Here is a 14,578-nt window from a genome sequence, read left to right on the forward strand (position 1 = left end):
AAATGATCCACGCGGCTCGTAATGCTCACTTTACGAGCCGCGTGGATCATTTTTTTTTTCAATATTTATTTTGTATATACCGCCGTGGTAGGATATAGCGTTACCTATTATTAACCTATTTAGCGGCAGACGTACGACCCCAATTTCATAGAAAACCGCAAATCGATTATTTATTTATTATTATTTATTATACTAGAGATCAAAATAAAATTTTTGACCCGCAGTTCCTAAAAAAATTTCCATAGGAGGGGAGTGCTGAGTCATTGTTTTTTTTTATGAGATAAAAAAATTTTTAGAAACCAATCGTGTATGGTAGGGTTAAAGAGGTATACCCCGTTGGATATATGGATATTACGTATCATTTTATGATTAATAGGCACCGTATCTGCAGTACAGTTCCATTAAGTCTCGTAGAATAGATACTGAAGTAGGACTGTATCACTTAGTATTATTCAAAAATAATAAAAAAATACTAAATGAAATTATTTTCAAAATTGCTTTATTAGGGTTAGATATGAGGATATCACGTATCATTTGAGGTATATTGTACAAAAAAAAATCAGCCATATCGTATCTGGAGAAGCCCAAACTTGGTATGTTTTGAAAATTATTTTTGTTTTAATTAAAAAAAAATGGCTGAAATGTAATGATGTGGTATAGTTTTAGAATCGCCTCATAAAGCTTTATTGAAAAAAAAAATTCTTTCCCATACAAAAAAAACAATGACTCAGCACTCCCCTCCTACGGGAAATATTTTTAGGAACTGCGGCTCAATAATTTTGTTTTGACCTCTAGTATGCGTGTGCCAAACGGCGGCTAATCTGTACATCGTTTGCGGTTTTTAAAGTGAACAGGATAGCACATTCACTGCCCCCGACGCAAATGTGCGTCCACCGTCATACAAGTTTGTTCCTAGGCCACGCCCCCTGGCAGTGAATGCGTTAGACTAATTACAGTAGATATATAATGTTTGCAGATTATACATAGATTATAGATATATAATGAAGCGATGGTGGCCTAGCGGTAAGAGTGTGCGACTTTCAATCCGGAGGTCGCGGGTTCAAACCCCCGGCTCGTTATGAGTTTTTCGGAACTTATGTACCTACGAAATATCATTTGATATTTACCAGTTGCTTTTCGGTGAAGGAAAACATCGTGAGGAAACCGAACTAATCCCATCAAGGCCTAGTTTCCCCTCTGGGTTGGAAGGTCAGATGGCAGTCGCTTTCGTAAAAACTAGTGCCTACGTCAAATCATGGGATTAGTTGTCAAGCGGACCCTACGCCTATTACTTATTCTGTGCCCAGGCTCCCATGAGCCGTGGCAAAATGCCGGGATAACGCCAGGAAGAAGAAGATATAATGTTTGCAGATGGTAAAATTTATATATTTATTTTTATTTTATTATGTACATACAGAGACAATTTTTATTCCCCGACCTCCATTAAATTTCCCTGACAATTCCCTGACTTTTCCATGACTAGCGAAATTCCCTGACTTTTCCCGGTTTTCCCGGTTTTCCAGAAAGTGGCCACCCTGTAGGATCAATATTTAAAGCGATATTAAAGGAAGAATGTTAATTACAATCAGTTCACAAGTCACTTTTTTTAGGTTTTCGTAAATAACTCGTAAACGGTGGCCCGTTGCAAAACAATATTATACATAAACATTTAACATTAAATTGTCCATAAAAAAGGTTCCGTACACTTTTTCGCTACGATAAATATTTAAAGAGGTATTAAAGGGGGTAAGTTAATTGTAATCAATTTCCAGGTCCCTATTTTTAGGTTTTCGTAAATGACTCGTAAAATAAGGTTCATAGCAAAATAAGTTCGTAATGCTCTTGTAAATAAATAATCGGCATAAAATTTTCTACGAAAAACATATTGAACACTTTTCTCTGGGATCAATATTTGGCACGATATTAAAGAAAGAAAGTTCATTACAATCAATTCACATGTCACTTCTTTTTAGTTTTTAGGGTTCCGTACCTCAAAAGGAAAAAACCGGCCAAGCGCGAGTCGGACTCGCGTTGCAAGGGTTCCGTACATTACCCAAATTTCAACAATGTATTTTTTATATGTGAAACGCGAGTGAATTGCCTTTAAAAATCCTGTAGGGGTCGGTTCAAAAAATAAGTAATGTCCGACTCGCGCTTGAATGCATATTTCTAATAGGTTTTCCTGTTATCTATAGGTAAAGAACTATTTTGTATGTTTTTTTCAAAAAAAAAAAAACTATTTTGTAAGTTTTGTTAGAAATATGCAGTCAAGCGTGAGTCGGACCAATTACTTAGTTTATGATCCGACCGAAAGGCAATTCACTCGCGTTTCACATATAAAAAATACATTGTTGAAATTTGGGTAATGTACGGAACCCTTGCAACGCGAGTCCGACCCGCGCTTGGCCGGTTTTTCCTTTTGAGGTACGGAACCCTAAAAACTAAAAAGAAGTGACATGTGAATTGATTGTAATGAACTTTCTTTCTTTAATATCGTGCCAAATATTGATCCCAGAGAAAAGTGTTCAATATGTTTTTCGTAGAAAATTTTATGCCGATTATTTATTTACAAGAACATTACGAACTTATTTTGCTATGAACCTTATTTTACGAGTCATTTACGAAAACCTAAAAATAGGGACCTGGAAATTGATTGCAATTAACTTACCCCCTTTAATACCTCTTTAAATATTGATCGTAGCGAAAAAGTGTACAGAACCTTTTTTGTGGACAATTTAATGTTTAATGTTTATGTATAATATTGTTTTGCAACGGGCCACCGTTGACGAGTTATTTACGAAAAACTAAAAAAAAGTGACCTGTGAACTGATTGTAATTAACTTTCTTCCTTTAATATCGCTTTAAATATTGATCCTAGAGTAAAGTGTTCTAGATATTTTTGGAGGAAATTTTATGTAGATAATTTATTCTTAAAAACCTATTTTGCTATGGGACACCGTTTACGAGTTATTTACAAAAAACTAAACAGGGACTTTAAAATTGATTATTTATAACTTACCCGCTGCTTTGTCTTTTTAAATATTGATCCTAGCGAAAAGTGTTCTACATATTTCTTGTAGGAAATTTTATGTTTATTATTTATGTATAAGTTTTTTTTTGCTATGAGTCATACTTTTCAAATTATTAACGAATAAATAAAAACAAGGAAACTTAGAATTTATTATACTAGAACTTTCCCTCTTTATTATCTTTTTAAATATTGATCCCTGCGAAAAGTGTACTGAATCTGTTTTGTTCAAAATTTTGTGTATATTATTATCGTTTAACAACATTTTTTAATATTGGCCACCGTTTATGAGTTATTTACGAAAAACTAAAAAAGGGACCTTAGAAGTGATTATAATTAAATTTCCCGCGTTAATATCTCTTTGAATATTGATCCCAGCGAAAAATTGTATGGAATCTTTCTTGTAGGCAATTTTATGCAGATTACTTATGTAATAGAACATTTTTTGCTATGCGCCACTGTTTACGAGTTATTTACGAAAAACTAAAAAAAGGGACCTTTAATTTCAAATATCTCACTTCCGGTCAAGATTTCGATCAAGCAACCGGCAAATTCGGATTCAGCGGGGTCTAATTAGGTTAAAAAACCCGGTTGCCAAAAAGTAATATGATTTGCCAGTCGAATCAAGAAGGAGAGCGATTTAGAATTTTTATGTCTAGTCTAGTGGGCTGTAGTTAATATAATATTACATATCAAATCAAAAAAGTACTAATTAACTATGTAAATTATTATTGATCACACACTTTAATATTTGCGTTTTAACTACATAAACATTAGCATTTTAAGAAAACAAATCAATATTAAGTCCTCGTTAGAAATTGTTTTTACTTCAAGTGATGAGATCAATTATTCTGTTATATATATATATTTTCTACTCAGATAATTCAGGGTCAGAGTTTTTTCACTCACAAATATGGTATACATCGTTTAAATCATCATTGACGCATTAAGCATGTGACCCCATATAAGATTCAATAGGTATTGTTAAACTAAAACACCAATCATCATCAAATAAAGGATTTAATACAATAAAACAGACATAACTTGGGAAGCTTGACCTACGACGACGCCATTGCGGCGATGCTCTTCTGTCAGTCCTTGGCGCGCTACACTGAGAGAAAAAACTAACAAAAACACACTTAGAATTACAAAAATAAAACTTAATCCGGGGACAAGGAGAGTCAACTAAAAGGAACAAATTGACTTTTGCAATTTCCATTTAGTAGGAAATACAACTTCTATATTTGTAATTTGAAGTATGCTAGAGTAATTTCAGAAATTTGGTTTTGTTATTCCGAGAGGTGCTTTAGCAATATCGGAGGTGATGACGTCATGGGTGAAAACTAACCGTTTTGTAATTCTAAGCGTGCTTTAGCAATATCGGAGACGATGACGTCATAGGTTTTACTAAACTGTACTGCGATTCCAAGCTAGCTGTTGTTATTCTAGAGATAATGACGTCACAGGCAAAAACTAAACTGTTTGCAATTCCTCCGTCCCTAGCAAACGGGCGCCGCGAGAGCATGCCGCGCGCGTGGTAGCTACCCGTCTCTATTTCTGTCTGTATGAATAAAAAAGCATTTGGTAGTATATCTCTGTACTAAAGAGGCACTATAAAAGCCTGTCGAGATATTATTCTACCCATTCCTTTCTTATTCATACAGTCAGAAAGAGACTAGTAGTTATTACGCGCGCAACATGCTCTCGCGGCGCACCTGTGCTAGGGAGGTTGGAATTGCAAACAGTTTAGATTTACCTTTGATGTCATTATCACTAGAATAACAACAGCTAGCTCGAAGTTGCAGAACAATATATTCCTGTAGACCCCAACTACACAGTAGGTCGCGGGTTAATCAAACAATATGGCCCACAATATATCCTAAATTTATTATTTAACTTAAGTATGTTTTAAACAAAGAAGACACGAGACACGCCCGCCCGACATCCGACACAATACTAACTCTAACCAAATGAACGTAGCAAGTAGCTGTGTTGGTATTACAAAACTCGTTTAGTGATTGGTACAACAATGAACATAAACCCAACAAGTCTATCTACTAAATACCAGTAAACTTTGTAATGTCGCTATAGTAACAACTGAATTGTTATTTTAAATGGGGTAATGTTATTCCCGCGAACTCGTTTTTTAGATATTACAAAACTATGTAAGTGAGACATTTACTAAAATCATAACTTGAAATCACAGATGCTTTTTTCCAAAAATCACAAACTTTACTACTTAGTAAAAATCGGAGAATTTTAGTAGTAATAAAAATGGATTGTAACAAATACTGAACTTTGTTTAATGCTCCATTTACTAAAGTCTGTTTGCTGAAATTAGATTTAGTATTACTGAGCTGTTTGTAGAAATAAATAAATTTTACAGAAATAGTGAAACTTCCATGATTACTACTAAAACTTCATTTTTTCCCCCAGTACAGAACTGTTTATTAATTCCTGGTGGTGATTTTTCTCTCAGTGTATAGTGAGGTGACCATTTCCAATACCGATTGTTAGGCTTCACACGCGAAAGATCATTATCGGTTATCAGTTCGGCCTCCTGATGAAAAAAAACCTTCGCCCTCGAAGGTCAGCAATCAGCACCACAGAACTCTTGTCCTCGTACTCCTTGCACCGAGGGACTCGTGACGTAGGTAGCCAGTTGTGCTCAACGACTTCATTCGACGCGATGTTAACTGTGCTAAAAATAAGAAAACAAAACCAACCGACTTGGTCAGTTCCACAATTCATCTTCCGATGTTTAGGCTCTTTAGGCTACATCAATATAAATTTTCTTGGTGTCATATCGTAATGCCATTTTATGCATCAAAATTTGTCAGATCATTGGGACTATTACGAGCTGGTAAATCAATCTTAATCGTCAGCTCTCAGGTAGTTCCGTTATGGTTCAAAACCAGGTTTATATTGTATATTTCCAGTTTTCTTAAATAAATATCATGTTCTCCAATCGTCAGCTCTTTAAGCAGATATAATAATATTATAATATCGTCAATTGTCATTTTATTACAGAAACTTCATATTTTGTCAACTAGCTCTTTAAGCCTCATCATAATTATCATCTTCCGAGCTCACTATTTTAACTTCGCTGATCTGTACTATATAAGTTCGCTAAATCAATTCTTAAACTGGTCTTGCAAAGGTGATCATATTCTTGAGCTCGCTAGGCGTACATATAATGTACGTATTAATTAATTACAAAAATCTTCTGCAAATACTCGCTAAGTACCAGGCATGGGATTCTCAACAAATTCAAAAATACTCGCTAAGTCACATTCACGATCTAATAAAGTATTATCTCATTTGGGTGAGCCCCTTTTCAGGCGAATATGTGCGCTCATTAAGCGTTGTTTCAGCTGTGTAAGACACTTCTGGCGATAAAGTGAGCCCTTGAGGCGATCATGTATGTAAGCCACTCAGGGGATCATGTGTGTGAGTCCCTCAGGCGATAATGTATGTGAGCCCTTCAGGCGATCATGTATCAAGCCACAAAGGCTATCAACAACCAAGTCACAAAGGTTGTCCAGTACCAGGCCCCAAAGGCAAATCATGTATGTGAGCCCTCCAGGCGATCATGTATCAAGTCACAAATGCTCTCAAACCACGTAAAGCCTTAATGTATCTTGTGCGCACTTGAGGCAACCATGTAAACATTTCTGTGAGCCCTTGAGGCAACCATGTACCTACATCTTTAACCCTTTACCAGGCGAAGGGATATATATTTCCCACAAACGGGACTTCAAACATGTGTTCTATTTTCAATGAGTAAGACTGACATTCGATTGTCATTGTGAGCCCTTGAGGCAACCATGTAATCATTTCTGTGAGCCCTTGAGGCAACCATGTGATCATTTCTGTGAGCCCTTGAGGCAACCATGTAATCATTTCTGTGAGCCCATGAGGCAACCATGTACCTACATCTTTAACGTACCTTGTGAGCCCTCGAGGCAACCATGTAAACATTTCTGTGGGCCCTTGAGGCAACCAAACTTGGCGGACATAACTTTTCTTTTTCACCACCATGTCTTGACTAACTTAAGGCGACTTTACGCTTACATGGATTTATTTCTTTTATCACGGGCAATAACCTTATTTTGTGACAGCATAACAAGTTTGGCAACAATGACAATTTTGTACTTAAGTGTAATAGCCCTGTCGGCGTTATCACCACACGACAACCAACCAGAGACCTAGAGAATCATTGTCTCGCCAAATATTCTTCCCTTTTTTATAATGTATCCACTCTGATAATTACACTAACATGCATACCTCAGACATAAGGTATGTTGCCTTCAGAAACGATTTTCATGTTTCTCTCATAAATTCGACCTTTGTCAACACCAAACAATATATGGTAAAGTGTGTGATGTAAAGATACTACCAAGTAGCAAGTATATGAACAAGCAATTTAAAACATTGCTACCTCCAGGCATAAACTGAAAAAAAAAAAAAAAAAAAAAAAAATGAAAAAATATTTATTCAGCAAAAAGTTATTACAAAGTTGATAAACATTGGTAACCGCACTAGGCAAGCCTGTATCGCGGCGACCAATAACATATTATGTTATAACTAAAGTATGCTTCAGTCGGTTGACAGATTTAATCGGTTGGTTTTGTCTACAACTAAGTATGTACTTATACATTTAAATTAAACATTAAAACTAAACTAATAATAATAATACAAATTAGTTAATTTTGCATATGAAAAATTTCAACTATTTCGAATTTGGACTATTTTTTCCGTCTCGTCGTAATTTAAGTTGGCTAGCCACTCCCTTATAAGTTGTTTTGCCTTAAATACTGGTTTTTCTTTAATATTTACATTTCTAGTGACAGTGTTGTATATAAAGCTAGATATATAAGGGTCAAATCGTTTCGCAAAGGCAGTACGAAACGGCGGAACTTGTGTTCGATACACTCTTCTTTTTAGCATATCTTTGTATTCATCGGTTCCAAGAATTTGCTTATGCTTGCTTGTTCACCACGATTTTGAGTATATATAGTTGACGTACTGTTAGCACTTGGGACTTTTGGAATAACAAAGATGTTGAGTACCTGGAGGGTTTATTGAACATTGTTTTAAGGACTGCGCGCTGTGCTCTTTCAGCCTCGATAATAACAGTTTTGCTAGCACTGCCCCAGCAGCTTATACAATATGTCAGAAGAGATTCACACAATGCGTAGTATACTGATTTGAGAGTCTGGATGTCAGCCACGTTTCTTAAGTTCCACATAACAAAAACTATTCGTCTCACTCGATTTGAAAGTGCAGCTATGTGTGGTTTAAAGTTTAAATTGTGGTCTACTATGACGCCTAAGTATTTAATCGCCTCAGCTCGACAAATTGAACTACATGAACATGCGTCTCCATCACCTGTGCAATTGTGAATTTTTATGCCCAGCGCGGAAGGGGGAGGTGACGATGCTAGAGTTTTATGGAAACAAAGGAAATTCGTCTTTTTAGTGTTTAAGGTTAACAAGTTATTTTGCAGCCATTTAGCGACTAAAGACATACCTTGCTCTGCGTTTTTAAAAGCCTCTCTCCAATTGTGTCCACGAAAGATAATCGCAGTGTCATCAGCATAACAGATGATTTCTGCATCCTTCAGAGGTACACTGTGGAGGTCGTTCATATACAGAATAAACAAGGTTGGCCCAAGTATACTCCCTTGTGGCACTCCAAAACGAACTTCCATTGTACTGCTCCTACGTTGACCAATCTTCACAACTTGTTTACGCTCCGATAAATAGCTTTTGAACCATTGCAAAGGTAAACCTCTAACACCACACGCGTTTAGTTTTTTGATAAGTATCGAAGCGGAAACCGTGTCAAAGGCCTTAGCCAAGTCTAAGAATACCCCAATGCAGGCTTCGTTATTTTCCAAGCAGTTGGCTACAGATGTAGTCAAAATTTGTACAGCCTCCTCCGTACACTTACCCTTTCTGAAGCCTAGTTGGCGGGGCGACAGTAGATTGTGACTTTCTAAGTAGTTAACTAGTCTGTTATTCACAAGCTTTTCTAGTATTTTTGAAAAGGTACTAAGGAGTGAGATAGGCCGATAATTTCCCGGTTCCCCTCTGGTACCGCCTTTGAATATCGGACACACAGATGCAAGTTTCCAAATATCTGGGAAAATGCCAGTATAAAAACTCAAATTAAAAATGTTCGCCAGTGGATCGGTTATGGCGTCCTTTATCTGCTTAAGAAGAGAGTTGTTAATTGTGTCAAGACCTGGCGCTTTTTTTTTATCGAGCCGCAAAATTATGGACTCAACTTCACGAGCATTGGTGGGATGCATAAAAAAGGAACTCGGATTGCCGATATCTAGTGCTGTGTATGAGGAGGCTAGGCTTTCTTCACTAGTGTTAATTTTTGTCAGAATATCGTTTGCCAGAGACTGTCCAATGGTAGAAAAATACTGGTTACATATGTCAAGAGATTCTTTTTCACCATTGGATCCTTGTAAGGACAGTAATTCAGATGGCTCATTATTGGAAGAAGAAATATGACAAACATTTTTTATTGTTTTCCACAACCTCCTTGGGTTGCCCTTGCTTTCCTGAATTTCTTTTCTGTCATTTTCTTGTTTTATTTTGCGCAATAAAGAGTTGCAAAAATTTCTGTACCTTTTATATGTTATATGTAAGACTTCGTTTTGTGGCTCAGCTCTAGCTGCCAAATGTAGACGGTCACGGTGTCTTATACAGCGCAGAAGTCCTGGGGTTATCCAAGGTTTTATGTTAAAATTTGAACGACTCAGTTTGACATTTCGAGTGTGTTTGCTAATAACATTGTCAAGGTGTTTCATAAAATCCGATGCTGCTTCGTCAACGTGTTTGTGCGATATGTCTGGCCAAGTAGTCGATTTCAATTCAGCATTGATGGCCTCGATGTCCCTTTTTAAAATAAATCGTTCAGGACGGTTGCATCGTTTTTGCATAAGATTTATGCCAGCCATTGTAATGTCATGATCTGTCATGTCAGTTTTACAGACCAAACCTACACAGTGGCTCTTAGATCTAATAAATATATGATCCAGACATGCTCTCTCTCTAGTGGGCAAAGTGATGGCTGGTAAAAACCCATACTCGGCCGCCAGACATAAGTATTCCTGGTTTTCATTGCATGCCATAATATCTATGTTAATGTCACCAGCGATTATAATTTGCTCATTAGCTGTAGCCTGGAGTAAATGAGATTCCAAGGAAGTTAAGAATTTATCTGTATTTTTAAAAGAAGGAGATCGGTATACTCCAAATATAGATACAACATTAGATATTTTAGCAATTAGGCAATTTGCTTCATCAAAATCAGGTTCTTCCACAGAGACATTCCAAGATTCTTTAATATACATAACCACGCCACCATTTTGGTTAATGTAGTTCTTGGTGTGATATGCAGTATATCCAGTAATTTGCGGAACAATAAAAGATTCGCTCAGCCAACACTCAGATAGTACAATGACGTCAAACGGAATGTTTATTCGATGTAAGTTTGCTACAAAATAGTTAAAATTTTTCTGGATACTTCTAATATTAAAGGCTAATAATTTAAAGGTATATTCAGAGCTCAGGACTGTTTTACAAAATTCCAACTCTGTTATATCGCGGCAATCAATATTCAATTGGTCTATGTCTTCAGCTAGATCATTTTGGACTACTGTTATTTTTATTAATAGACAAATATTTGAAAAAATGCTCAAGGAAAGTAGGGATATTAATTGCCACGAATTTAGAAAATCGAGATATGTAGTTGCGTTTACTAAATATTAGTAAAGAAAAAATATCAGAAATTTCAGTAAATTGAGGGAAAAAAATAAGTGAAATTGATGACTTTCTTATAATTTCGAGATAGTTGCTTTTGTTAAGTGTTATTAAGGAAAAAGCTTTATAGATTTCAGTAAATTGAGTGTAAGAATAAGAAATTAGTGAAATTCGCAAGGTGGGTTGTTTAGTATTCCGGTGTTCTCTCTTTCGGGGGCCCTTCGGATTCTTCTGTTGCTGGTGACTGTGGAATAATTTTTTGTAGGTCATCCTTTGTCCTAATAGGAACGGCAGGGAAACTTTCTCGCCGTCGCATATATATGGTTCCTTGGTGGCACCAACAAAACTTATAACCGGACTTGGTAGACGTTTCTCTGGCTTCGCGAAATAATTGGCGGTTTTCCTTGGTAAGGCGTTCATTGTAGAATATTTTCCTCGGTGGCCCATCGAACTCTAGGTCCTGGCTAGTCATGTTGCGTCGCGATTTTGAGGCTTTAATTATTTGATCTCGCTTTGCACGACGCAGTAAGCGCACGACAACCGGGCGCGAGAAGTTATTTTCAGGCGTCACCGCACGCCGCGGGCCCGCCCTCTGGACCCAGTCCATGTCCTGTTCCGTAAGGTCTACTCCAATCTTACGCGCAGCTATGAGCACGGTATGTTGGAGGTTTTCATTGGGGGTCTCTGGAATGCCGATTATTTCTACTTCGTTTCTCAGTTGGGTCTGCGCCTGTGCATTCAGAGTATATTCAAGGTCTTTCACTCTACCCTGAAGAAGAACAAACTCTTCGTCCCTCTTTTCTAAAAGCTTAAGACGGGCCTCGGATGTTTTTTGCGTGCTTACAAGTTCATCAAGTCTGTCGTGACAACTCCTTAGTGACGACGCTGATTCGTCCAACTTTTTCTTCAAGTCTTGTATTTCACATGTTAATGCCCTCACCTCGGAAACAAGCTCCTTTATTTCTTGTGATGTATCAGTTGACAGTTCTTTTTTTCTAATGGTGACACTATGTTCGTCGCTTGTAGATCGGACCGGGGTTGTACTGTTATCCCCACCCTTCTTTGCCGCTGCACTGCAGTCAGGACATTTCCAACCTTTTTTCCGGTCTAGTGTCAGTGTAGCTGGGTTTATACACAAAGAGCAAAAAATTTTTTCGCATGGTGTCGCGGAACAACGCATGCAATTTGCAACGGCACATGGCTTAAAACACCCTGAGCATTTCATGTTTAACTTGCTATACATAACATAACTAATGTTTACTAACTTAACTTACAAAATGTTGTTCAGAATAGGTCGCTCAACAAGACCACTTCCTTTCTTCCTCCATCTGAGGCAGCTTTGAATGCTAGAATGATCTGCGTACACACCCCTTTCACCAGCCAACAGTAGGTAGTTATGCCTTAGCACACACCGTAGTTCAGTCACACAGCATACTATTCAAATTTTATTTGTTTTGTTACTAGATGGTTTTTAAATGTACCTATTATAGTATCCATCCATATTAATTACTTGATATTATGATGTCTTTGAAAAATTGCAACAGACAAGACACAAAGAGACATTTTATAAGTCATGCCAATTATCAGTAAAGTAGGCATAGGCAGTATGATTCATTTGCATGAAAACATCCAGAAACTTACTTCAAGTAGGTACTTGGTGAAACAACATGTGTTAATAATATTGACCATTACTGTAAACTTGTAAAGTTATGTGCCTCATTCAATTGGATAACTTTAGTAAGTAATAACATCTGCAGTCACTTCTCATTGCAGACTCTTCTTTCATTGCAACCCATTTCAGCTGCAGTTCAGTCAGGAAGAGGACTCACTTCAAGCAGCCGCACCGCCACGAGCCGCAATATCCATTCTAGGAGTCATATTGACTTTATAATAACACATGTCATGATAATACAACATTTAACAAACAAATTGAACATGTTGACTCATTGAATATTAACACTTCACACTGTTAATTTATCAATAATTTACTTTAGGTAATTAAGAAATAACATTATAAAAATCATTGTTTCAATATGAAGCCATACACACACACAAATAACATATTAATAATTTTAATTGTTCTTGGAAGTCCCCATCTACATGGAGCACACCATCAATAGACTTCAATTCCTACCGGCCTAATTTTAGCCAGTTAATACTTTTACTACCGGTCAACCAGTTTGCCCACAACCATATGAACAAGCCGCCTCTGTGAGATAGATATCTCATATCTAACAATATTGGCAAGCTCTGCATAACTAATGAGAATTTAGTTTTCATCCCTCTTAACATGACACAAATTTCATTCAATAACAAAACATTATTACCTACAATTCAATTCACACTTACAGGTTTGCATATACTATAACCATACCAGTTGTCTCCACTCAATTTGTTACTTCATCTCACCGCTGTTCTCACTGCCTCCTGCAGTGCATGTGCAAATTCAACGTACATGCTACTTCAATTCTTGGGCTTGCAATCCACCTGAACTTGTATGGAATTATCCACTAAGCACCGGCCTAGTAAGCATGCTAATCTGCACTATTTCATTTGAGAACATGTCAACAAATATCCATTAGTCAGTGTAAGTACTGTTACACAACACTCATTTTGTTCATTTAGTACATCTAGGTGTACATTTAAACATCATATTTTACCACAACAAAGTCTCCAATTCGCTTTTGAACATGCAAAGTATGTGCAGTAGCTTGTGTTAAAGTTGAATTATTAGTAAGTATATTTTACCACACAAGACCATACTTCATTCATAACCAATAGTTGATTACATAATACACAAACACATAAGAACCATACACAGTAATTCATCTCCATGTACTCACTTTGCAAAGATTAGGCAATTTGCAGCCACCAACATAATGTTTGACATGACTAGGTCTATAAGCATTTTATTGTGGAGAGGACAGTACACACAAAACAGTCAAGTACTTACAGTAATACTTTCAACCGATCATCAGTAGACCTTATGTTGTTGGAATAAAGTTTACAAACTGCAAGTTAATAGTGTGTATATGAAATTGTCTGTGACATTTTAAATTCTTGCCTCATTTAGGTAAATTTTACTCAATTCATTAATAATCAACTCTAGTCACCTCTATAAATTTCTAAAGCTATACAGCTAGTTACACTGTGACAATTCGTTTCATATAGGTAGTCCAGATAATCATCTTTTGATTTACATGCCCAGCAACAATCTAAGAGTTGCATTTATCTTACCATAATCTAATATAGCAGATAATATAATACCACGGCATTTTATGATACATTAAAACATAACCCAACAATTTATTCAGTACTTATTGCATTAACACAAGTCATCATTTATGATCTCCAAATATTATTTATTATTAAGCCACACAAATATGTTGTGACATTGCACTAGATTTCATGTGCCTAAATTTTACCACAGTGAGTGCACAAGCTTGGATGAATCCAATAAAGATCTTTATTTCTATTTTCTGCATAGTGTATGTTTCTGTTTTCTGCTATAAAATATCTAACACACTAGCCACTTCAATGTTCCTCATAACTGGGTTGTAAGTAAAGAACCATGACAATAATTCAATCAATTACTTCAGATACCTACTACTATTTTTTTTTCACTTTTGAAATAAAGGTGGTTGAATAAATGTCTTGTTTACTCAACCAGTAAACCGGCCAACTTATTTAGTCACAAGTTTTATAAGCGCTATGAACATTGAACACCGCTATGGAAATTACAGTATTCTGACCAATGTGAGGCCAATTA

Source organism: Cydia splendana, chromosome 2 (assembly GCF_910591565.1).
Source record: "Cydia splendana chromosome 2, ilCydSple1.2, whole genome shotgun sequence".
NCBI classification, from domain to species: domain Eukaryota; kingdom Metazoa; phylum Arthropoda; class Insecta; order Lepidoptera; family Tortricidae; genus Cydia; species Cydia splendana.